Source organism: Capra hircus, chromosome 3 (genome assembly GCF_001704415.2).
Source record: "Capra hircus breed San Clemente chromosome 3, ASM170441v1, whole genome shotgun sequence".
NCBI classification, from domain to species: domain Eukaryota; kingdom Metazoa; phylum Chordata; class Mammalia; order Artiodactyla; family Bovidae; genus Capra; species Capra hircus.
Window position 1 is genome coordinate 107830672 of NC_030810.1, and position 26629 is coordinate 107857300.

Consider the following 26629-nt stretch of genomic DNA (forward strand, 5'->3'; position numbering starts at 1 on the left):
TCCTGCTTGCGGCGAGGAATCTTGGAAGCCAGTGGGTCCAAGCTGGTCAGGGAAGCGCCTTGCACTGGGGCATCAGGTGTGGAGTAGCGGCAGGGGTGTGTCTTCGTTCTGCTATTTCTCTTTCGGGTGAGGCCTCACTCTGTCTCGCCTTCAGGGGTCTTCACTTCATCCCATACTTGAGGCTACTTTATAAGCCCCAGTCACCTATATATTATCCCTTACAATTCCAAACTGGTCTTGAGTTCCTCTTCTCGTCTATCTCCCGCACATCCAGGCCCTGGAATTCTTCTCTGTCCTTCTTTCTCCCGTGAGTACCTTTTCTTGTTTCTGTCCTAGACAGAACCTCTCTTAACACTCTGCCCTTAACCCATGAGGCATGTCAACGGCTCCAATAAAAGGCTGTCACAGCAAATGTTTGTAAGCACGAAAAGATCTGAGCCTTCCCCTTCAGCAGCCTTACAGCTCACTTCTTTTGTGTTTCTCTTATGATCATTGCAATTGCCTTTTTTTCTGATGCCATTTCTGTGTAATCTCTGCCTAAGTCTGGCGGGTAGCCTTGGTCATAGACGGTTCCCCTTTGGTCCTATCAGTTGGGCTCTGGCTGCCACATTTTGATAATACGACAGAGGGCGCCCACGTGGGTTGACTTACAGGACAGAGAGGGAAATGGAAAACAAACAAACAAACAAAAAAAACCCCCAAAACACAAACACACCTGAATGAAACGAAAGACTAAATAGCAGAACTAGGTTTTATAGAAGTCAGGAAGATACGTGGTGAAAGAGGGGGAAGAGAGAGCAATCCTTTCATTCTCATACCTCCACAAACAATTTAGTGCTGAGTGTGAGCAGGGCTCAGTGGGGTCCATGATGGGAATGCACTGCCAGAAACCACCTAGATCCTGGGGGATCCAATCCAGGAGGGCACAGACACACAAGTAAACAAGAGTGCAGAATGATATTAGTGTGTGTCCTGCCTTCCCGTGTGTTCTTTTCATTCTCCGCCCTCCATCAGTTCATTCCAAAGCACTTTCTCTTTTCACATCTCCTTCTGTTCCAGGCTCTTTCCATTCTCAGACTCCCTTCTCCCCTTGTTCTGACCCAAGCTGTTTCTTTTGTATTTTGCTGTTTTGCCACTTTGACAGCAGAAAGTGTTGCAGGGAAAGTCATGCTCATAGGGGATTTAGTAACGGCATTCATCTTTGTGTGAGAAATATCTATTAATTGCCATCTCATTCCAGGGCAATCTCAGCATTTATATACACTGATTGTAGTAGAATCAATTGCAGATCTTTTATACCCCTTGTGCCAGAATCATGGAATGTAATTCACAATTGATGTAATTCTTATGCTACCTGTTGAGTGATTGGAGGAATCTGAGGGTTGGAAGGTTAATCTCATGGAAACAGTAGTCAGGAATGACCCTTGATGTGTGATGAGAAGTAGAACCCTGCATGACTGGAGAAGATAAGCCTTGGTCTTTTTTAAAGAAAGCATACCTTAGTGAATTGACTAGGATAGAACAGGAATATTACCTTGGCTAGAACAGGAATATTACCTTTTTGGAATATATATTTGAACCATTATTTCAGAAATCTACCCCCCCCCCAGTCTATTCTAAATGGTCTTATTGGAGGCAATAAGATTCTTAGTATAGGGTGGTAGTGGATAGATTTCCAAGTAATAAATAATCTAATAATCATGCTTACTTAGTTTAAGAATGTTTTGCAGTGCCCTTGAGCAGTAGATTTACCTCTAAGATTCTCTACAACTAATCCTACTTCTTTTGTGTTTCTTGAGAATGGGACTCACCATGAAGAAGTGAAATTTCATCTTTGATTATACCTAAAGAAATTCATATCCAAGTCCCTACATAATTTGATCCCCAGTCACCTCTCTAATCTCATCACCTTACCCTTGTCCTTATGGTCCTTCTGCTGTAGCTACCCTGGCTTTCTTGCTGTTTCATAAACACCCTGTACACTCTCCTGCCTGGAATACTTTGTTTCAGGTACTTTTGTTATGGGCTTTACTCAAATATTCATCTCATTAGAGAGACCTTCTCTTATCACCTTATCTAAACTGGAGCCTTTATAAGAAAAATTAGAGCCTTTATCACTCTGTCCCTATGTTAAGTAGTATCACTTCTTGAAAATATTATGTATTTGTTTACTGTCTATTTCTCAAACTAGAAGATAAGCTCCATGAGAGTATGGTTCTAATCTGTTTCCTTAGTCCCTAAAACATGGTGTATAGAAAGTGCTCATTTGTTAGCCATCTGTATGTCTTAAATGAAGGGATTTTTAAAAAAGTATGAACAGAGCACTTATGTGTAAGTCACTGTGTGTACAGTGAATAATGAGGGATCTACAGATACAAATAAGATATAGTCCTTCATGTTGAACAATCTGCAGTGTAGAAAGACTATAGAATAATCTAAGGATCTTTCATTAAATTGTAGCTGAGCAAAAAAGTCTTAAGTCTAAAGAGCCAGGGTCTTGGGAACGCATGTAAGAATTAAAGATTTTAAAATTTTAAAAATAAAAAACTAAAAAAAAAAAAAAGAGCCAGGGTCAGCTGTGGTGTATTTGGTATGTAGAAGCATTTGTCCTTTATATCATAGTTTTGAACTGGCCTCTGTGCTGCACTATTATTTCTGTGACAGATTCCCACTGTGTCCTTGTGTAGGATGAACTTGACCAATCAGGGATCACACAAAAGGAGCTATTGCTTTACTTCTATCTGACCTCCTAGCTGGCAGTCTCACTTCTTTTCCAGGGCATCCAGTTCATTTCCACCAGTGTGCCTGTCATCAACCACATATCTCACAATGTCTCCCACTTAAAACCCTTCAATTGGCAATTCCTCAGTTGGCATTCCAGACTTCCCCTTCTCCCTTCTCCCTACTCTGACTCCTTTTTACCTCAGCATCATTTTTTTCTTTTAAATTGTTTATTTATTTGGCTGCATCAGGTCTTAGTCATAGCATGCAGGACCTTTAGCTATGGCACATGGGATCTAGTTCCTTGACAAGGGATTGAAGCTGGGCTCCCTGCATTGGGAGCACAGAATCTTAACCACTGGACCACCAGGGAAGTACCCTACCTCAATATCTTTTATCTTCCTCAGTACTCTTCCTGAACGTATGACTCAGAAATGTGAAATTTGCAGTTCCCTATTTGATTTTTCTCTGTGTTGTTCTCTTTGCCCAGAATGCCCTTTCCCTTAATTCTTACCTTACTATAGTTGCTGGTCTTCCACAACTTAGAGGAACCAGCCATCTTCCAAGAAGCTTTAGCAACTCTTCTCTCCTATCCAGGATAGGTGAGTTTCCTTCTCTCCACCCCACTCCTTTCCTCAAAACAAAACACATTTCAGTATTGATCAATCTTTTTTACCTACTAGATTGTAGGTCCTTTGAAGGTGGTCATTTGAAGGGCTGTCTGCTTTTAAGAGTCCAGGTATTTGAATTACAGCTCTGCCTCTTGTTGGCCAACTGTCTTTGGGCCAGTCATATGACTCATTGAGCCCATTTCCTTTTCAGTAAAATCTAATTGTACTTGCCTTTATATCCCCAGCCTCTGGTACCATGCTCAATGCACTCAACTTGGTTCTCACTCTGTATATTTCTTTACATTCTCTGCCCATCTCTTGTTTCTACAGGTTTGAGATGCTGACTCTTGGCTATAAGGACAGTAGACCTGACCTGAGTGAGTAATGAATGATTGTGTCTCTGTGTATCTGAGAGAGAGAAGGAGAGACAATGAAGGAGAATATTAATGTGTGAGTAGGCTGTATCCCACTCAATCTTGCTCTATTAAAGAGTTTAAAGTGGATAGTGTATATCTACTTAAGGTCAGGTGGTGACAGTAGGAAAGAAGAATAGATTTGTTAAGCAAAACAACACTGGAAACGATTAACTTTTAAACTACTTATACTTGCTTTTTATGCATTTCCAGTTTAAAACCCACAAAACAAACTAACTTTGAGAATGGTTAATTAAATTAACCTCTTAAACTTTAAGGTGGTTTTTATTTTGATTCATAGTATGGAACCCTGACCTGCCTCCTGAGAAATCTGTATGCAGGTCAAGAAGTAACAGTTACAACTGGACATGGAACAACAGACTGGTTCCAAATCGGGAAAGGAGTATGTCAAGGCTGCATATTGTCACCCTGTTTATTTAACTTATATCCTGAGTACATCATGAGAAATGCTGGGCTGGATGAAGCACAAGTTGGAATCAAGATTGCTGGGAGAAATATCAATAACCTCAAATATGCAGATGACACCACACTTATGGCAGAAAGCAGTGAAGAACTAAAGAGCCTCTTGATGAATGTGAAAGAGGAGAGTGAAAAAGTTGGCTTAAAACTCAACATTCAGAAAACTAAGATCATGACATCTAGTCCCATCACTTCCTGGCAAATAGGTGGGGAAACAATGGAAACAGTGACGGACTATTTCTTTGGGCTCCAAAATGACTGCAGATGGTGACTGCAGCCATGAAATTAAAAGATGCTTACTCCTTGGAAGAAAAGTTATGACCAACCTAGAAAGTATATTAAAAAGCAGAGACATTACTTTCCCAACAAATGTCCGTCAAGTCAAAGCTATGGTTTTTCCTGTGGTCATGTATGGATGTGAGAGTTGGACTGTGAAGAAAACTGAGCACCAAAGAATTGATGCTTTTGAACTGTGGTGTTGGAGAAGAGTCTTGAGAGTCCCTTGGACTGCAAGGAGATCCAACCAGTCCATCCTAAAGGAAATCAGTCCTGCATATTCATTGAAAGGACTGATGCTGAAGCTGAAACTCCAATACTTTGACCAGCTGATTTGAAGAACTCATTGGAAAAGATCCTGATGCTGGGAAAGATTGAAGGCAGGAGGAGAAGGGGACGACAGAGGATGAGATGGTTGGATGGCATCATTGACTCAATGGGCATGAGTTTGAGTAAGCTCTGGGAGTTGGTGATGGACAGGGAGACCTGGAGTGCTGCAGTCCATGGGGTTGCAAAGAGTCTGCTATGACTGAGCAACTGAACTGAACTGAACTGATGGAAACTTTTAGAGAAGGAAATGGCAACCCACTCCAGTATTCTTGCCTGCGAAACTCCGTGGACAAACGAGCCTGATGGGCTACAATCCATGCGGCCCCAGAGTCAGACACGACTGAGTGACTGAGCATGGCAACTTTAACTTAGTCATTTACTTTTTCATTTACTTAGTCATTTACTTGTTTCCAAAAACCATGAGATAGGCAATCTTCTTGGAGAATCGCCACAATTTCCTGCTTCAGTAGTGCTTGGACAGAACTTGGTGCTCGTCCCTTGCCTTGGCCAGCTGCTCAGAGTCAGCCCTCACCACCACCCACCCAGAGCCCTCTACCCACCCTAGGCCCCCACCTCCACCTCTCAGCCACCTGCAAGGATGACTGCATCCTCTTGCAGATGCTGCCTGGACTACTGCCAGGACTCGGAGGATGCCATCAACTACCCCACTGGAGCTGTTTGCCTGCTACGTCTATGTCATACTATTTTGACTGTGATGATATGGCTTTGAAGAACTTTTTGAAGTATTTTCTTCACCAGTCTTGTGATGAGAGGGAACATGCTGAGAAACGAATGAAGCTGAAGAACCAGTAAAGTGGCCGAATCTTCCCTTAGGATACTAAAGAACTAGACCTTGATGACTGGGAGGATGGGCAGAATGCAATGAAATGTGTGCTACATTTGGAAAAAAGTGTGAATCAGTCACTACTGGAACTGCACAAACTGGCCACTGACAGAAATGACCCCCATTTGTGTGACTTCATTGGGACTCATTATCTGAATGAGCAGGTGAAATCCAACAAAGAACTGAGTGACCATGCAACCAACCTGTGCAAGACGGGGGTCCCCCGAGTCTGGTATGGCAGAGTATCTCTTTGACAAGCACATACTGGGAAACCGTGATAATGAGAGCTTAGCCTTATGCTGACTTCCCGTAGTCACAGGGATGACTTCCCTGGTCATCAAGGCAGTGCATCTGTGTTTGGGTTATACCTACTTAAGTTCTTTCCTTAGTACCACTCCTTCAAATAAAGTAATTTGGTGTGCCACCCTCCCCTCACACCCCAAAAGGAAAAAAAAATGTGAGAAAAAGATTTGAGAAGTCTGTGTGCCGAATCACTTCAGTCATGTCTGACTCTTTGTGATCCTATGGACCATAGGCTGCCAGGCTCCTCTGTCCAGGCAAGAGTACTGGAGTGGGTTGCCATACCCTCTCCAGGGGATCTTCCCAACCCAGGGATTGAATCTACATCTCTTATGTCTCCTGCATTCGCAAGTGGATTATTTACCACTAGCACCACCTGGGAAGCCCTTCAGAAGTCTGTGCTTAATCACTCAGTGGTGTCCAACTCTTTGTGACTATAGTCTGCCAGGCTCCTCTGTCCATGGGATTGTCCAGGCAGGAATACTGGAGTCGGTTGACATGCCCTCCTCCAGGGGTTCAATCCAACCCAGGGATTGAACCCAGGTCTCCTGCATTGCAGATGGATTCTTTACCATCTGAGCCACCATAGAAGCCCTCAGAAGTCCAAAATGTGTCATTTGATGGATGACCTGGTAGATCTGCTTTAGAGAATGAGTTAATAATATCTCATATTAAAGTCTGACTTCAACCAAGCTTTTAAAAACTTGTGGTTGTAGAACTTCTCGAATCTGCTTACTATGTCCTTCAAAGCATGATATGTGCTTTTTCTCTTAAAAAGAAATGGTTAACGAAAGCTGAAGTTTAACAGTAGGAGTTTAAAAGTAGACAGTGATAATGGATAATTGAAAGTTGTCCATGGAGCAGGAAATGGCAGCTCACTCTAGTGTTCTTGCCTAGGAAATCCCATGGATGGAGGAGTCTGGCAGGCTACAGTCCATAGCGTTGCAGAAGAGTCAGACACAACTTAGTGGCTAGACAACAACAGATGTGTATGCCATGGATATTAGCACAGCACCACTTTCAGCAATGTCATAAAATCTAACATCCTTTGCAGGATATTGAGTTTCATGCTGCCTTTTGTTTGCATTGAATTTTTATTTTGAACAACAGACAACAAATAACTCAGCAGTGTTATTGATTCAAAGGCCATGAATCAGTTCAATGTTTTGCTGGTAAATCTTGAACAACCACTTGTCAGAAAAACAAAGAGATCTGGTTTATAGTGTTTCCCAATTGCTTTGTATAGATTCTCCACTGCGGTCTATTCCAAGTGACCAAATGTGATGTCACTGAATGTGGAGTTGGAAAGGCACATGTCCACCATTTCTGAGAGCCTGTATGAGCCAGCTCCGGGAGCAAACTCCCAGAGATAGTGAAAGACAGGGAAGCATGGAGTGTTGCAGTCCATGGGTTGCAAAGAGTCGGACATGACTTGATGACTGAACAACAATAATTAAATAGAAAGTGAGCCTTGAGTGTTTACTAATGCTTCAACTGGTTAGTTTTTAGTGGGTATTTCCATGTTGTAATGACTTGTCTTCCTAGTAAACCTTGTATAACCTATAGGATTCAATAATTAAGATTCTCATGTATATCATATAAAGTTCCCTAGAGCTACCCTAAGAAAGTAAATAAAAATCTTAGCAATATTTCATATTATCTCTAGAGCAGACCCTGATTTACTCTCAGGGGATTCCCTGGTAACTCAGCTGGTAAAGAATCCTCCTGCAATGCAGGAGACCGCAGTTCGATTCCTGGGTTGGGAAGATCCACTAGAGAAAGGGTAGGCTATCTACTCCAGTATTCTTGGGCTTCCCTGGTGACTCAGCTGGTAAAGAATCTGCCTATAATGCAGGGGACCCTGGTTCGATCTTTGGGTTGGGAAGATCCCCTGCAGAAGGGAACAGTTACCCACTCCAGTATTCTGGCCTGGAGAATTCCATGGACTGTATAGTCCATGGGGTCTCAAAGTGTCAGACACGACTGAGTGAATTTCACTTTCCCTGTATCTTGGTGAGTTCTCCTTTTCTCCAAAACAATACTCCTAAACCCACCACCACTCCTACATTCAGGGATTAAATAGCAGATCCTTCACATCTTTTTAGCAATATTCTCCAGAAATACAATGAGACTTGAAATGAGGTTTAAATTCCTCTGTATTTCTTTTACCTCCCCCACAGCACAGGAACTGAATTTTTGTACCCCTCCCCCAACCCATCCAATTCATATGTGGGACTTTGTTTTGAGAAAGGGCTTTTAAAAAGGTAATTTTGGTTAAGTGAGTTTGTAAGTGTTGGGTCTTAATTGAATATAACTGATGTTCTCTTTAGAAGAGGAAGTGACACAGAGGCACACACACAGAGAAAAGGCTACTCAAGGACACAGCAAGAAGGCAGCCATCTGCAAGCCAGGATGAGAGGTCTTCTAGAAACCCATCCTGTCAGCACCTTGATCTTGCTTGACTTCTAGACTCCAGAATAGTAAGAAAATAAATGTCATTTGTTTAAGCCACCCAATATGTGGTATTTTGTTATTGCAGCCCTAGCGGTCTAATACAAAAATGAATCATTAGAATGACCTTGAACATCATGTAGTTCTTCCTGGTAAATGCATTTGACCCTGGGATATGTGCAAACATGTTTGTAAGCATAAGTTTATGTATTACTCTTTTTAATTTGGTACACAGTTTACTGTCATTTAAAGATGGTTGAGAAGGTTGATCTTGGACAGTCTGTAGATAATTGCAACTATATCTACCAGATGACATGTAACTATTTGATTCCAAAAAATTCACTCACTTGGGGAATTACTGTAATTAAAATAAAACGTTCTTGCATATATATATATACATATACATATATATATATATATATATATAAAGGAAAGTTGACCAGATATCATTTTGGTTTTCTTCCTTTATTCTGAATTATTCAGAAGAGAAATATTGCATTCTCCTAATAACCAATATTTGAGGCATGTTATTTTTTATTTTTTTTCAGACATGTAGTTGTAGAATATTTCCAGGGTATCCAAGTGTATTGAAACAGTATGAGAAAAGACAATAAATGATGCACAGCATCCAAACTGGAAAAAATTAAGCAACAGGAGGATAGTGAACGATAAGTCTTCTCACCAACAAAAATGTGTCAGTAATTTCCCCTAATTTATTTTTGTCCTGAAGAAACTTTCTCAGGGGAATAGGTGTGAATATGCAGGGAGTTTGGGCTTCCCAAGGCTTCCCTGGTGGCTTAGATGGTAAAGAATCCAACTGCAATTTGGAAGACCTGAATTCAATCCCTGGATCGAGAAGATTCCTTGGAGGAGGGCCTGACAACCTAGTCTAGTATTCTGGCCTGGAGAATTCCATGGACAGAGGATCCTGGTGGGCTACAGTCCATGGGGTCGCAAAGAGCTGGGCATGACTGAGCGATTTTCACTCACTTCACTTTGGGCTCTAGTGGTAAAGAACCTTCCTGCCAAAGCAGGAGATGTAAGAGATGTGAGTTTGATCCCTGGGTCAGGAAGATCCCCTGGAGGAAGGCATGGCAACTCCCTCCAGTATTCTTGCCTGGAGAATCCCATGGACAGAGGAGCCTGACAAGCTACAGTCCATAGGGTCACAACTGAAGTGACTTAGCATGCATGCACGCATGTGGTGAGTTTGAGAAGAGCTTCAGTTGGCATGCTGTCCTTAGAGAATGTACTCGAGGAGAAATCCCATATATATGTATGTGTGTGTGGGTGTATGTGCACGCAGTGTGGCAGTGCTTCCTTCAGAGCTTTCATTTCATCCAGCACTAGAGTTCTCATTAGTGAAAAAGTCTATAAATGTACTGAGTTTGAGAAACTGTTTCAGTACATCACACCCTCAGTGAGTACTGCAGAGACTTGCCTGTACTATAAAAACAGAGACAGTTTTCATTTGAGTCTCAGATCTCATTGTCTATCAGAGAACACCTTTTTTTTTTCCCCCCCGCCATCTTTCAGGGAGAAGACAACCTGGCAGAAATACTGAAAAAAAGTACTGAAAAGAGAAAATACTTTCTTAGGCCACTGAGAAGGATAATTGCAAATTGTCTGTTGATGTCAGTTAGTTTACGGAAAAAATGGGGTGGAGTCAGTTTGAACCAGGACTTTAGGTTCTATTTGAGTTGAAGAAATTGGTCAGCCATGGAGATCCCTCAGTATCTCCTGTCCACATACCCTGACCACTGTTACCACTGTTCCATTACTTGGCCCAACATCAGGCCTATCACTTTTTCAGAGTTACACTTTCCTCTGTTTCTTTTGGCGATGTCCATAGCATGTGGGACGAGGGATTGATCCCCTGCAGTGGAAGCATGGAGTCTTAACCACACTGGACCACCAGGAAAATCCCATGCGCTCCTTTCTGTGTTCTCATATCTGTGTGGACTATATTTGTGATTGCAGTACCATGACCTCCACTTGCTTCAGCCTGTAGTCCTTCTACCCATCTCTTTATGCTCCAGTATTTTTGGGCTTCCTTTGTAGCTCAGCTGGTAAAGAATCTGCCTGCAATGTGGGAGACCTGGGTTTGATCCCTGGGTTGGGAAGAACCCCTGGGAAAGGGAAAGGATACCCACTCTGGTATTCTGGCCTGGATAATTCCATGGACTGTATAGTCCATGGGGTTGCAAAGAGTTGGACATGACTGAGCGACTTTCACTTTTGATCAGCTGGGCTTCCCTGGTGAGTCAGATGGTAGAGAATCCATCTGCAGTGCAGGAGACCTGGATTCCATCCCTGGGTAGGGAGGATCCCTTGGAGAAGGGACTGGCTACCTGCTCCAGTATTCTTGCCTGGAGAATTCCATGGACAGAGGAGCCTGGTGGGCTACAGTCCTGCTATCACAAAGAGTCGGACACAATTTAGTGACTAACACTTTTGATCAGTTTCTTTACTCTCTTGTCTTGGATTCAGGAGCTAGAATTCAGATCCTTTATCACTATGTATAATGTTCCTCTCTATGTGTTTCATTTTCACTTGAAAGTGAAAGGATTGGATTAGTTAAAGTTGAAGTCACCTCTCGCTGTTTTGTAACTGGGGTTAAGCCTTACTGACTCCCTTCTACTGGGAAATCCCTGAGGTTACACACTATCTTCCCAGGTGACTGATAAATCTAATTGAAGAAAGGGTTCCTGGGAAAAGACACTCTACAGTAGAAGGGAAAGCAAGAACAATTATACAAATGGGAGATGGTGCTTCTTGATTGCTGTTCAGTCTCTCAGTTATATCTGACTCTTTGGGACCCCATGGACTGCAATATGGCAGGCCTCCCTGTCCTTCACCATCTCCCAGAGCTTGCTCAAACTTATGTCCATTAAGTCGGTGATGCCATTCTCCTGCCCTCAATCTTTCCTGGGATCAGGGTCTTTTTCCAGTGATTCAGCTCTTCAAGTGGCCGAAGTATTGGCGCTTCAGCTTCAGGATCAGTCCTTCCAATGAATATTCAGGGTTGATTTCCTTTAGGATTGACTGGTTTGATCTCCTTGCTGTCCAAGGGACTCTCAAGACTCTTCTCCAACACCACAGGTCAAAAGCATCAATTCTTTGGCACTCAGCCTTCTTTATGGTCCAACTCTCATATCCATACATGACTACTGGAAAAACCATAACCTTGACTAGATGGACCTTTGTTGGCAAACCACTGTCTCTACTTTTTAATATGCTGCTTAGGTTTGTCATAGCTTTTCTTCCAAGGAGCAAGCATCTTTTAATTTCATGGCTGCAGTCACCATCTGCAGTGATTTTGGAGCCCTCAAAGTCTGTCACTGTTTCTATTGTTTCCCCATCTAGTTTTGATGAAGTGATGGGACTGGATGCCATGATCTTAGTTTTCTGAATGTTGAGTTTTAAGCCAGCTTTTTCACTCTCCTCTGGCACCTTCATCAAGAGGCTCTCTAGTTCCTCTTTGCTTTCTGCCATCTGCATAGCTGATATATCTGAGGTTATTGATATTTCTTCTGGCAATCTTGATTCCAGCTTGTGCTTCATCACTTTGCATGATGTACTCTACCTATAAGTTAAATAATCACTAACCTTAAAATAATGAGGTTATCCTGGATTATCCAGGTGGGCCCAATGTAATCACAAGAATGCTTAAAAGGAAGAGGAAGGCAGGAAACAAGACAGGTGGCAGCACAAGGACACAGCCACCACTGCGGGCTCCAGGGCCGGAAGGAGTGGCTGTGAGCCAAGGCATGGAGATGGCCTCTAGATGCTGAAAAGGGAACCCGCCTTCTAGAAGGAACACGACCCTGCTGACAGCTTCCTGCAGTCTACCCAGTGAGACTCGTTTCAGACTTCTGACCTCTCAATCTACACGTTGATACAATGTGGTATTTTGAGCCACTCAATCTGTGCCTACCTTCAACACGGGCTCATATTGTCTATTCCTGTAACTTATAGCCCCTTTAAAGTCATGCACCCAACTCAAGCCTCATAATTTGGTAGTGCATTAAAACAGACCTTCAACACCTTCACCTTTGTTGTTTTTCAGTCGCTCAGTTGTGTCCAGCTCTTTGCAACCTCATGGACTGCAACATGCCAGACTTCCCTGTCCTTCACCATCTCCTGGAGTTTGCTCAAACTCATGTCCATTGAGTTGGTGATACCATCCAACCATCTCATCCTCTGTCATCCCTTTCTACTCCTGCCTTCAATCTTTCCCAGCATCAGGGTCTTTTCTAATTAGTCAGCTATTCACATCACGTGGCCAAAGTATCAGAGCTTCAGCTTCAGCATCAGTCCTTCCAATGAATATTCAGGGTTGATTTCCTTTAGGATTGACTGGTTTGATCTCCATGCTGTCCAAGGGACTCTCAAGAGTCTTCTCCAACACTACAGTTCGAAGGCATCAATTCTATGGCCCACAGCTTTTTTTATTGTCCCTCTCTCCTTGGGGACCGCCAGACTTCTTATCAACCTGCCTAGGAATTGACTCTCTCAATACCAACTGAAACTGGTAGAACAGGGTCGCCTGAATTGTGAGACCGTACTATGAGTAAACAAATCTGAGTAAGCTGAGAACAATGGCCTTGAAGCAGTATTCTTGCCTATGGTTAGGTTTTCTGTGCCCATCATTGCATGGTTAATGGGAGGGCCAACCAAGCCAAAAATCAGGCCCATAATAGACAACAGCAGTCAAAGAAGGAAGAAATGCATTATTATATCAGGTCTGAGGGGAAGTGAGGATTCACACAGTGCGATTAATTGCAAATTTACACATTAGAATGGGTCCAGAACAGCACTGTCTAATGAAAATGAAGAGGAAGCCACACATGGAATTGAAGTTTCTAATAGTCATGTTTAAAAGGTACAAAGAACCAGGTACAATTAATTTAATATATTTAACTCAATGTATCCAAAATATGAAACTTTCAATGCGCAATCCATATTTTAAAAATAGGAGGGAAATTTTTATCTTATTTTGTATATTTCAATTTTTGAAGTCTCATATGTATTTTATACTTACAACACATGACCAGTTCAACTGGTCATATTTCACATCTCAGTAGTCACCTGGAGATAATCCACCATATTGAATAGTGCAGACCTAGAGAAAGCTGGAGTTTTGCAGTGGGAAAAGGGGCAGTGTAAATGGTTCAGGACGTTGCCTACAAAGGTCCATATAGCCAAAGTGAGGTTTTTTTCAATAGTCATGTATGGATGTGAGAGCTGGACAATAGAAAAGGCTGAGGGCTGTAGAATTGATGCCTTCGAACTGTGGTATTGGAGAAGACTCGTGAGAGTCCCTTGGACAGCATGGAGATCAAACCAGTCAATCCTAAAGGAAATCAACCCTGCATATTCACTGGAAGGACTGATGCTGAAGCTGAAGCTTCAATACGTTGGCCGCCTGATGTGAACAGCTGACTAATTAGAAAAGACCCTGATGCTGGGAAAGATTGAAGGCAGGAGGAGAAGGAGATGACAGAGGATAAGATGGTTGGATGGCATCATCGACTCAATGGACATGAGTTTGAGCAAGCTATGGGAGTTGGTGATAGACAGGGAAGCCTGGGGTGCTACAGTCCATGGGGTCACAAAGAGAAAGTGTAGCCTCATTCCACCTTGGTAAGTAGGAGAGACCTGTACTGTAAAAACAGAGACAGTTTTCATCTGAATCTCAAATCTCATTGTGTATCAGAGAACAAGTTTTTTTTTGGCAATCTTTCAGGGAGAGGGCAACCTGGCAGAAACACTAAAAAAAAGTACTGAAGAGGGAAAACACTTTCTTAGGCCATTGAGAAGGATAATTGCAAATTCTCTGCTGATGTCAGCTAGTTTGCCAAAAAAAGGCGGGGGGGGAGCAGTTTGACCCAGGACTCTAGGTGTTGGTTCTGTTTGAGCTAAAGAAATTGGTCAACCATGGAAATCCTTCCGTCAGTATCTCCTCCCCCACACACCCTTACCACTGTTACTCACTCAGCTTCCACTACTTGGCCAAAACATCAGCCTTATCACTTTTTCACATTTACACTCTCCTTTTCTTCTTTTCTTTCTTTTGGCCATGCCCATAGCTTGTGGGACCAGGGATCGATCCTCTACAGTGGAAGCATGGAGTCTTAACCACTGGACCACCAGTCCATGGGGTTGCTAAGAGTCAGACGTGACTGAGTGACTTCACTTTCACTCTTTGCTTTCATGCATTGGGGAAGGAAATGGTAACTCACTCCAGTATACTTGCCTGGAGAATCCCAGGGACAGAGGAGTCTGGTGGGCTGCCGTCTGTGGGGTGGCACAGAGCTGGACATGACTGAAGTGACTTAGCAGCAGCAGCATGACTTTAAAGGGCTATAAGTTACAGGAATAGACAATATGAGCCCGTGTTGAAGGTAGGCACAGATTGAGTGGCTCAAAATACCACATTGTATCAACGTGTAGATTGAGAGGTCAGAAGTCTGAAACGAGTCTCACTGGGTAGACTGCAGGAAGCTGTCAGCAGGGTCGTGTTCCTTCTAGAAGGCGGGTTCCCTTTTCAGCATCTAGAGGCCATCTCCATGCCTTGGCTCATGGCCATTCCTTCCGGCCCTGGAGCCCGCAGTGGTGGCTGTGTCCTTGTGCTGCCGCCTGTCTGTTTCCTGCCTTCCTCTTCCTTTTAAGCATTCTTGTGATTACACTGGGCCCACCTGGATAATCCAGGATAACCTCACTATTTTAAGGTTAGTGATTATTTAAAAGGACAAAGGTTTTTTTTTTTTTTTTTCCCTCTGCATGCCTTAGTCTCAGTCAATTACACAACTCAGTTTAAATTCTGTACTAGGGCTTATACAACAACAGTGTATCCGTCTGGAGGACAGTTTCTCCTTCCTGCAAACCTTCTGACTAATCCTGATATCTTAGAATGTATATTATGGGAGTGAGTCTGGAGGATCTATCTATTGTTAAATTCTAATCTTGTTATCCTAAAATGTAAATTGCGGGAGTAGGTTTGATAAAATTTTCAGAATTGAGACATTCTTTTGATTCATTGTAATAACTAATTAAAAGGTATATAACTCCATTGCTAACACTAGCAAGGAGGTACTCTTTCTGCCCCCTTCTGATGTCTATGTCAGAAGCTTTCTCTGTCCTTTTTATACTTTAACGAAACTTTATTGCACAAAAGCTCTGAGTGATCAAGCCTCGTCTCTGGCCCCGGATTGAATTCTTCTCTTCTGGAGGTCAAGAATCCCAATGTCTTTTTGTGGGCCAGAAACAACCTTTCAAAAGCACAGTGATCAAACCAGTCAATCCTAAAGGAAGTCAACCTTGAATATTCATTGGAAGGACTGATGCTGAAGCTGAAGCTCCGATACTTTGGCCACTTGATGTGAAGAGCTGACTCACTGGAAAAAGACCCCGATGCTGGGAAAGACTGAAGGTAACAGGAGAAAGGAGCAGCAGAGGATGAGATGATTGGATAGCATTGTTAACTCAGTGGATATGAGTTTGAGTAAGCTTTGGGAGATGGTGAAGGACAGGGAGGCCTGCCATATTTCAGTCCATGGTGTCCCAAAGAGTCAGACATGACTGAGAGACTGAACAACAACAATTCAAGAAGCAACATCTCCCATTTGTAGTAAAATTGTTCTTGCTTTCCCTTCTACTGTAGAGTGTCTTTTCCCAGGAACCCTTTCTTCAATTAGATTTATCAGTCACCTGGGAAGATAGTGTGTAACCTCAGGGAATTCCCAGTAGGAGGGAGTCAGCAAGGCTTGACCCCAGTTACCAAAGAGTGAGAGGTGACTTCAACTTTAACTAATCCAATCCTTTCTGAAAATGAGATGCATAGAGAGGAACATTATACATAGTGATAAAGGATCTGAATTCTAGCTCCTGAATCCAAGACAAGAGAACAAAGGAGCTGATCAAACATGTTAGTCACTCAGTTGTGTCCGATTGTCACCCCATGGACTGTAGTCCACCAGGCTCCTCTGTTCATGGAATTCTCCAGGCAAGAATTCTGGAGTGGGTTGTCATGCCTTACTCAACACCAAGATACACCATTGTTAACAGCTAACTTGAAAGAAGAGCATCACAAGTTCAATTATGCACCAATAAACTTCCCACCAGTAAGTATATGATGTTTTTCCATCTTTCTTGTGATGAATGACACTTTCATAGAAAGTAAAATCTACTAACATCAAAGCAAATGTCAAACTACTGCAATGCTCACGTTTTCAACAGCTCAATAATTGGCACATTTCTTCTAAGCAAGACAACTACTGTCATGCACAACATAACTTCTGTTAAAATTTGAAGAATTATTAGTCTAGTGGTGAAAAGCATAGTAAGTGGTATCAAATGACTCACCACTTATCTTTTTCTCATTTTTATGTACAAAAGAAAGCAAGACATGAATGTAACGTTTGCAGCTGCCCTCCAGCTACTTAACGTTTCAGTTGAGCTAACTTCATAATCTCTGAAAACTAACTTTCAGTTCAGTTCAGTTCAGTTCAGTCGATCGGTCGTGTCCGACTCTTTGTGACCCCGGGGACTGCAGCACGCCGGCCTCCCTGTCCATCACCGACTCCTGGAGTTTACCCAGACTCATGTCCATTGAGTCAGTGATGCCATCCAGCCATTTTGTCCTCTGTCGTCCCCTTCTCCTCCTGCCCTCAATCTTTCCCAGCATCGGGGTCTTTTCAAATGAGTCAGCTCTTCGCATCAGGTGGCCAAAGTATTGGCGTTTCAGTTACTTTATCTTAAAAAGTTGAAGATGAACACAAAAAAGCTATCATCGTCTAATACTTTCTGCCACCTCAGATTCCACAACATTAGCACAGAGTAGCAAGGCAAATATTGTAAATAGCAATCTTTACTTATGAAAGTGTGCATTACACCTAAGGTTTGCAGTCAAGTTTCAATAATTATTGCTTGTTGGTAAAAAGTCAAGTTGTTTAACAAACCATCCACAATAAAGGAAAGAAATCGAAAAAAAAAAAAAAATACTGGAGTGGATAGCCATTCCCTTCTCCAAGGGATCCTCCCTACCCAGGGATAGAATCCAGGTCTCTTGCACTGCAGATAGATTCTTTACCATCTGATTCACCAGGGAAGCCCAGCTGATCAAAAGAGTTTGGTGAAAGAACTGGAGGTTGAAGCAAGTGGCGGTCATGGTACTACAATCACAAATATAGTCCACGCAGATATGAGAACATGTAATGGAGAGTGTGGGACTTTCCTGGTGGTCTGGTGGTTAAGACTCCATGCTTCCACTGTAGAGGATCGATCCCTGGTCCCACAAGCTATGGGCATGGCCAAAAGAAAGAAAAGAAGAAAAGGAGAGTGTAACTCTGAAAATGTGACAGGGCTGATGTTTTGGCCAAGTAGTGGAAGCTGAGTGAGTAACAGTGGTAAGGGTGTGTGGGGGAGGAGATACTGACGGAAGGATTTCCATGGTTGACCAATTTCTTTAGCTCAAACAGAACCAACACCTAGAATCCTGGGTCAAACTGCCCCCCCCCCCCCGTTTTTTTTTTGGCAAACTAGCTGACATCAGCAGAGAATTTGCAATTATCCTTCTCAATGGCCTAAGAAAGTATTTTCCTTCTTCAGTACTTTTTTTTAGTGTTTCTGCCAGGTTGCCCTCTCCCTGAAAGATTGCCAAAAAACAAAAACAAACAAACAGAAAAACTTGTTCTCTGGTACACAATGAGATTTGAGATTCAGACGAAAACTGTCTCTGTTTTTACAGTACAGGTCTCTCCTACTTACTAAGGTGGAATGCGGCTACACTTTTTCTCAAACTCAGTACATTTATAGGCTTTTTCACTAATGAGAACTCTAGTGCTGGATGAAATGAAAGCTCTGAAGGAAGCACTGCCATACTGGGTGCATGCTTGCACGCGCACACACACACACACACACACACACACACACACACACACACACGGGATTTCTCTTCCAGTACATTCTCTAAGGACAGCATGCCAAATGAAGTTCTTCCCAAGCTCACCTCATGTATGCGTGCAGCCTGCATCACTTTAATCGTGTCCGACTCTTTGTGACCCCGGGGACTGTCAGGTTGCTCCGTCCATGGAATTCTCCAGGCAAGAATACTGGAGTGGGTTGCCATGCCCTCCTCCAGCGAATCCAGGTTTGGCAGGAGGGCTCTTTACCACTAGCGCCGCCTGGGATGCCCAAACTCACTGCATATTCACACCTATTCCTCTGAGAATGTTTCTTCTGGACAAGAACATCTTAGGGGAAATTACTGACACTTTTTTCTTGTTGAGAAGCCTTCTTTCAGTTCAGTTCAGTTCAGTCACTCAGTCATGTCCGACTCTTTGTGACCCCATGAATCACAGCACGCCAGGCCTCCCTGTCCATCACCATCTCCTGGAGTTCACTCAGACTCATGTCCATCGAGTCCATGATGCCATCCAGCCATCTCATCCTCGGTCGTCCCTTTCTCTTACTACCCCCAATCCCTCCCAGCATCAGAGTCTTTTCCAATGAGTCAACTCTTCGCGTGAGGTGGCCAAAGTACTGGAGTTTCAGCTTCAGTATCATTCCCTCCAAAGAAATCCCAGGGTTGATCTCCTTCAGAATGGACTGCTTGGATCTCATTGCAGTCCAAGGGACTCTCTAGAGTCTTCTCCAACACCACAGTTCAAACGCATCAATTCTTCGGCGCTCAGCCTTCTTCACAGTCCAACTCTCACATCCATACATGACCACAGGAAAAACCATAGCCTTTACTAGATGGACCTTAGTCGGCAAAGTAATGTCTCTGCTTTTGAATATGCTATCTAGGTTGGTCATAACTTTTCTTCCAAGGAGTAAGCATCTTTTAATTTCATGGCTGCAGTCACCATCTGTGGTGATTTTGGAGCCCCCCAAAATAAAGTCTGACCCTGTTTCCACTGTTTCCCCTTCTATTTCCCATGAAGTGATGGGACCGGATGCCATGATCTTCGTTTTCTGAATGTTGAGCCAACTTTTTCACTCTCCTCTTTCACTTTCATTATTGTTCACTATCTTCCTGTTGCTGAATTTTTACAGTTTGGATGCTGTGCAGCATTTATTGATCTTTGTCATACTATTTCAATATGCTTTGAAACTAGACCTGAGAAAAAAATTAAAGAATAACATGTCTCAAATATTGCTTATTAGGAAAATCCAGCATTTCTCTTCTGAAGCATTCAGAACAAAGGAAGAAAACTAAAATGATGTCTGGTTAACTTTCAATTATCCTGTTCACTTTCAAATGTTAATCTTCAGGTCTCATTAACCATTTTGGGGTTCCCTGGTAGCTCAGAGGTTAAAGCCTTTGCCTGCAATGTGGGAGACCCAGGTTTGATCCCTGGGTTAGGAAGATCCCCTGGAGAAGGAAACCGCAACCCACTCCAGTATTCTTACCTGGAGAAGCCCATGGAGAGAGGAGCCTGGTAGGCTACAGTCCACAGGGTTGCAAATAGTTGGACACGACTGAGCAACTTCACTTTCTTTTTAAGAGAAGTACCATAAAGCACACATCATGCTTTGAAGGACATAATAAGCAAATCTAGATGTTCTGTAACCATAAGTTTTCTAAAGGCTTGGTTGAAATGAGGCTTTAATATGAGATATTATTAACTCATTCTCTAAAGCAGATCTACCACAGCATCCATCAGATGACACCTTTTAGACTTCTGAGGGTTTCCCAGGTGGCGTTAGTGGTAAGGAATCCACTTGCCAATGCAGGAGACATAAGAAGCTTTAGGTTAGATCCCTGGGTCGGGAAGATCCCCTGGAGAGGGTATGGCAACCCACTCCAGTACTCTTGCCTGGACAGAGGAGCCTAAACTGAACGAAACTGATTAGCAACTTTAATTTTATCTGCAACTTTAATTCCTCTTTGCCATGTAACCTAACATAATCACACATTCTTGGGATTAGGACATAGATATCTTCCAAGAACCATTGGCTAGGTCTGGAAACTATACCTAAATCCCTCAGATTTATGTACCCTCATGACCGTGCATTTCTTGCATTCAATAATACATTATATTACAATGCATGTGTGAGGTTTTTCTCTCATATTGATCAAATACATGATGTCTTTCCAATATCTCCAGCTCTGTTACCAGCAAGGGGGCCCATAATTCAGTTCAGTTTTGATGCTAATTACCTAGAGTTAGAGGGAATCGCAGGTGGCTCAAGTGGTAAAGAATCCACTTGCCAATGCAAGAAATGTGGATTCAATCCCTGGGTCGGGAATATCCCTTGGTGAAGGAAATGGCAATCCACTCCAATATTCTTACCTGGAAATCCCGTGGACAGAGGAGCCTGGCAGGCTACAGTTCATGGGGCTGCAAACAGCTGGACACAACTATGTGTGCACGCATGTGAATGAGTAGACTGCCAGATATTTCTCTGGTGAAATCGGTTTATTTGGGATCAGCAGAGAATTGCAGTTTGGAGTCTGTAGCCCATGAGCAGACAGGAAAAGAGAATGCTTTTATAGAGGGAACAGAAAGTTGGGAGAGCCAAAGTAAACAGTCAATGGCTTTTCATTGGCTGAGTCCTTGCCAGGAAAAAGAGGGATCTTTCCTCTTCGTGTTGGATTCTTGTTATCCTTGAGGGGCTTGAGAGCTTCCCCTTCTGGTTTCCTGACTCTATTTAACGGAAGCATCTGTTTGTTAATTTTTCACACTTAATTAAAGTTGTGAACCTAAATAAAGATGGGGGCAATAATCAAGCAGAGAACATTTATTTGGGAACAAAGAATTGCAATTCAGAACACATAGACTCAGGTAGCAACCCAAACAGTGTCCTGCTGAGGAATAAAAGCCAGAGGTTTTTGAAGGCAGAGAAGGAAAGTTTGCCTTACAAGAGTTGGAGGCAAAAGTTAGTCTTGTCTAAACTTGATTGATTGCCAAGATTATCACTATAGGGAGGTAAAATTTCATTTGTGTGACAAGTTGCAGGTGTTCTTGCAGAATCCTTGGAATATTTGTGGTTTGGCTCAGTTCAATTGTTTATAGTTCCTCCTACCTGCTGAGAGTGTGCATAACGTTCACCACCTCAATGACCTCCTGGCTACATTTTAAAATCCCTTGACATAAGTGGCTCTATCTTATTTCACATTTCACAAAGTGAAAGCCTTTATTTTCAACCTTCAACTATTATTTATGACTGATCAAGGGAAAAAAATCTAACATTTCATTCAATAAGTTTATTCAACAAATGTTTTATTGACTGCTTGAGACATGCTTTGTAATGTTCTGGATGCTAGGTGAACAAGAGTGAGCTTACGACATTTCATGAGCTCAGGTTGCTTGCTTACATTCTTTTGCTGAGTGGCAGACAATGAACAGCTGAGTAAGTAAATATATATCATGGCATCAGGTAATTATACATATTATGAAGAAAAATTAAGCAGTGCAGGGAGAAAAACCTACAGGGAGGAGGAGCGGCAGGAAGGAGATGGCGCTTCATGTAATGTGATGTTAATAATGCTGATATCTGGCGTGTTAAAGAAACAGCAGACCTCAAATGAAGTCCTTTGTTCTCATGATAGCAAACCAAGACTTAATTGCAGCTTCAACCTCTACCAGGAATGCTACCTTTAAATACAATCTGAAATTTCCTGATCAGTGCTAGTGAGTATGAACAAAGAATAGCAAAGAATGTTGCTCACCACCAATTCTACAAGGATTTAGTTGTAACCCTGTTAAGTCACTGACCAACAGTGCAGTGACTTAATTTCCTCTTTCCTTTGAAAGGAAATTAAGACAATAACAGGATGAGGTCCTCTGTGCTTTGGACAAGCAACCTCCTTCAGTTCAGTTCATTTAAGTCGCTCAGTCGTGTCTGACTCTTTGCGACCCCATGAATCGCAGCATGCCAGGCCTCCCTGTTCATCACCATCTCCCAGAGTTCACTCAGACTCATGTCCATTGAGTCCGTGATGCCATCCAGCCATCTCATCCTCTGTCATCCCCTTCTCCTCCTGCCCCCAATCCCTCCCAGCATCAGAGTCTTTTCCAATGAGTCAACTCTTCTCATGAGGTGGCCAAAGTACTGGAGTTTCAGCTCCAGCATCATTCCTATTGTTTTTGCTTTGGCTCCATCCCTTCATTCTTTTGGGAGTTATTTCTCCACTGATCTCCAGTAGCATATTGGGCACCTAATGACCTGGGGAGTTCCTCTTTTGGTATCCTATCATTTTGCCTTTTCATACTGTTCATGGGGTTCTCAAGGCAAGAATACTGAAGTGGCTTGCCATTCCCTTCTCCAGTGGATCAGGCTCTGTCAGACCTCTCCACCATGACCCACCTGTCTTGGGTTGCCCTGCAGGCATGGCTTGGTTTCATTGAGTTAGACAAGGCTGTGGTCCTAGTGTGATTAGACTGACTAGTTTTCTGTGAGTATGGTTTCAGTGTGTCTGCCCTCTGATGCCCTCTTGCAATACCTATCATCTTACTTGGGTTTCTCTTACCTTGGGCGTGGGGTATCTCTTCACGGCTGCTCCAGCAAAGCATAGCTGCTGCTCCTTACCCCTGCCATTCCTGACCTTCAACATGGGATAGCTCCTCTAGGCCCTCCCGCGCCTGCGCAGCCACTGCTCCTTGGGATGCTCCTCCGGGCTGCTGGCCGTGGCCTCAGGCGTGGGTGGTTCCTCCTAGCTGCCTCCCCTGGCCTCTGGCTCGGGGTGGTTCCTCAGGGTCACTGCCCCTGGCCTTGGGCGCGAGGTGTCTCCTCCCAGCTGCCGCCCTTGGCCTTGGGCTCGGGGTGGCTCCTCAGGGTCACCGCCCCTGGCCTCGGGTGCAACGTGGCTTCTCCTGGCCGCCCCTGACCTCGGACGCGGGGTGTCTCATCCCAGCCATCACCCCTGATCTCTGACGCAGGGTAGCTTCTCTTGGCGGTTCCTGCGCCGTCACAGCCTGGCACTTAATGAACCGAGATTCTTGCATTTTCCAGTATGATGAAATAAAATCTGTGTTTTAAGACAGGGCAAGAAAATTCAAGCATAAAATTCTCTCCGTGTGTGTTTGTGTCTTCTGCCTTCCTCTCTAAAGTGCACTGAGCATCTGCCTTACACATTAACCGGACCTCTTCCAAGATGAGAGTGCCTGCTCAACAGCAAAAATCATTTTTTCCCTCTATGATGCTAGCGATGTAAGCACTTAAAAGAATAACATTATTTCCCAACTCTGTAGGGGGTTGAAGTGACTTACTGCTTGCTCTGTATGCACTTACCTGGACTGTATATATTATGTAAAATATCTGAGTGTCATTTTGGTGCACAAAAATGTATATGACCATGCCTTTGACTTCTGATGGGTGAAACAGTTCCTCAGAACTTCTGAGCATCTGTCTTCCAGGCTATGATGCTCAGTTTGGCTTGAATAAGATTCCCTCTTTTCTTCTTAACCTGATAATTGAATTTTTATTGACACATGCATAGAAAAATTATTAGAATTGTTAACTTTGCATAGCTTGTCTTTGTGCCTAGATTTTGTCTGTTACCAAGATGCTTGACTGACTACACATATTCTCTAGTCAAAAACCGTGTGTGTGTGTGTGTGTGTGTGTGTGTGTATGTGCACTAAGTCGTGTCCCACTTTTTTTTAACCCTATGGACTGTAGCCCATCAGACTCCTCTGTCCATGGGATTTCCCAGGCAAGAATACTGGAGTGAGTTGCTATGTCCACTTCCAGGGTCTTCCTAACCCAGAAATCTAACTCATGTCTCCTTCATTGGCCAGTAGATTCTTTACCACTTGAGGGATCTGGGAAGCCCAGTCAAAAATCATATATACATGTATATACTGTCTCCTCTCCTACCTTCTTTTTGGGCTCCAAAATCACTGCAGATGGTCACTGCAGCCATGAAATTAAAAGGCACTTACTCCTTGGAAGAAAAGTTATGACCAACCTAGATAGCATATTCAAAAGCAGAGACATTTCTTTGCTGACTAAGGTCCATCTAGTCAAGGCTATGGTTTTTCCTGTGGTCATGTATGGATGTGAGAGTTGGACTGTGAATAAGGCTGAGCGCCGAAGAATTGATGCGTTTGAACTGTGGTGTTGGAGAAGACTCTAGAGAGTCCCTTGGACTGCAAGGGGATCCAACCAGTCCACTCTGAAGGAGATCAGGCCTGGGATTTCTTTGGAAGGAATGATGCTAAAGTGGAAACTTCAGTACTTTGGCCACCTCATGAGAAGAGTTGACTCATTGGAAAAGACTCTGATGCTGGGAGGGATTGGGGGCAGGAGGAGAAGGGGACGACAGAGGATGAGATGGCTGGATGGCATCACTGACTTGATGGACATGAGTTTGGGTAGACTCCGGGAGCTGGTGATGGACAGGGAGGCCTGGCGTGCTGCGATTTATGGGGTCGCAAAGAGTCGGACACGACTGAGCAACTGAACCGAACTGAACTCCTACGTTTTGGGAGCAATTTCTACAGAGCCACTGAGATACTGTCTCCCCAGCTTTTGGTTATCATCCTCAGTAAGATCTTGAATAAAACTGTAACTCACAATTCTCATGTTGTGCATTTTTCTGTAAGGCAACATGAAGTAATCTGCATAAAAAGCTCCTGACTTTCCCTCCCCGCAAAAGAGGATGACCTGACCTGGAGCAGTTTTTTCTTTTGCCAATAATTTCATTATCCTCCCTTTTTTTCTGTCTGTAGAAACCTTCCATTTTGTACAACTCCTTGGAGTACCTTTCTGTTTTTTAGATGGGATGCTGCATGATTAATGAACCATTGAATAAAGTCAATCAAATTTCATTTTTACTCCACTGCATTCGGTTTTCTAACAGGGGGATGAGCATTCCAGGCAGTGAGAAGCACAGTGCAAAACATCCTGAAGTGAGAATTTGGTGGTTTTGTGGAACAACAAAGAGGCCCAAGTGTGACTATTGCCAAGTGAGTGAGGAGAAAAGAGGCAGGAAGTTGAGCAAGGGTGGTCCAATGGCTGAGACTTTGTGCTTCCAATGTAGGGGGCCCAGGTTCGATCCCTAGTCAGGGAATTGATCTCACATGCTACAACCAGGACCTGATGCAGCCAAATAAGTAAAAAAAAAAATTTTTTTTAAACCCAATGCATAAACTAAGGGGGAAAAAAAAAAAAGAAAAAGGAAAGAATTTGAGCGAGAGAAATATGGCAGGGGACCAGATCCTTCAGGCCCTTGTAGGGTTCAGGCTCTGAATTCTACTCTGAGTGAAAACTGAGCCATTGGATAGTTCTGAGCAGATAAGCACTGTGATTTGACATTCTTTAAAAGCTTCTTTCTGGCTAAATTAAGAAGTGTAGATTGCAAAATTGAGGCAGAGAGAGACCAATGAAGAGACTACTGCAACAGTCTCAGTGTGAAAAAGAAATGTGATATGGACCAGAGCAGTTGTAGTGGTGGTGATGAGAAGTGGTAGGATGTTGGATATATATTTAAAGGTTAAATTGATGGATTTCCTGATGGGCTGGAAAAAAGAAGGATGTCAAATGGTGATTCCAAAGTTGGTTTTTTTTTTTTTTTAATATAAGAACCAAAGTGACATTGATTAAGATGAGAAAACTGACATAGGATGGGTCTGGGGAGGGGCAAGAAGCAGAAACTTCGCTGTGGGCATGTTAGGTATTTTTGTCTAGTTGATGATAATGAACCAAGTACATGCAACATTATGGTCAAACCAAAGAAACATCACAACTCTATGAGGAGATATTAATTGTCCTCACTTTTTAGATGAGGAAATTGGGATTCAAGGAAGTGAAGAGCCTTGTCCAAGTTGACACAGCCAGAACAAGTTAGACTTGGTGTTGCGATTATAACCGAGCAGGACCCTATGGGGCCTTCCCAGGACAGGCCTTCCCCCACAGCCTGTGCTTTAGCTCTTCTCTAAAGTACCTAGATAACTTTATTTGATGCATGTTTCTTGAATTGTTTTACAGATGTGACTCCCATACCCAAACAAATGGAATATGTTAACTACTTGATGACCACGAGCACACAGGCCCAGGCCTCCTAGTACTTCTGACTGATAATGTTAGCACCTGTGACATCATCCTGTTACCTCACCTTCAGCCAGTCAAAGAATTGTGTTTGAGCTGATCACATACCCTGCAACCTCCCTCCCTCACCTGGGTTTTAAATATGCTTTACCAAAACGATTAGGGGAGCTTGTGGCTTTTTAGAGGATGAGCCACCCATC

General features: G+C 43.1%; 1 long non-coding RNA gene and 1 pseudogene across 1 annotated transcript; both read left to right on the forward strand.

Moving 5' to 3' along the window:
• Positions 1-26629, forward strand: LOC102180713. Its single transcript, XR_309847.3, has 5 exons — positions 1-76; positions 3663-3782; positions 8306-8455; positions 25243-25348; positions 26370-26629. It is a non-coding gene; the product is annotated as an uncharacterized LOC102180713 (long non-coding RNA).
• LOC106503795 lies at positions 5142-6158 on the forward strand (annotated as a pseudogene).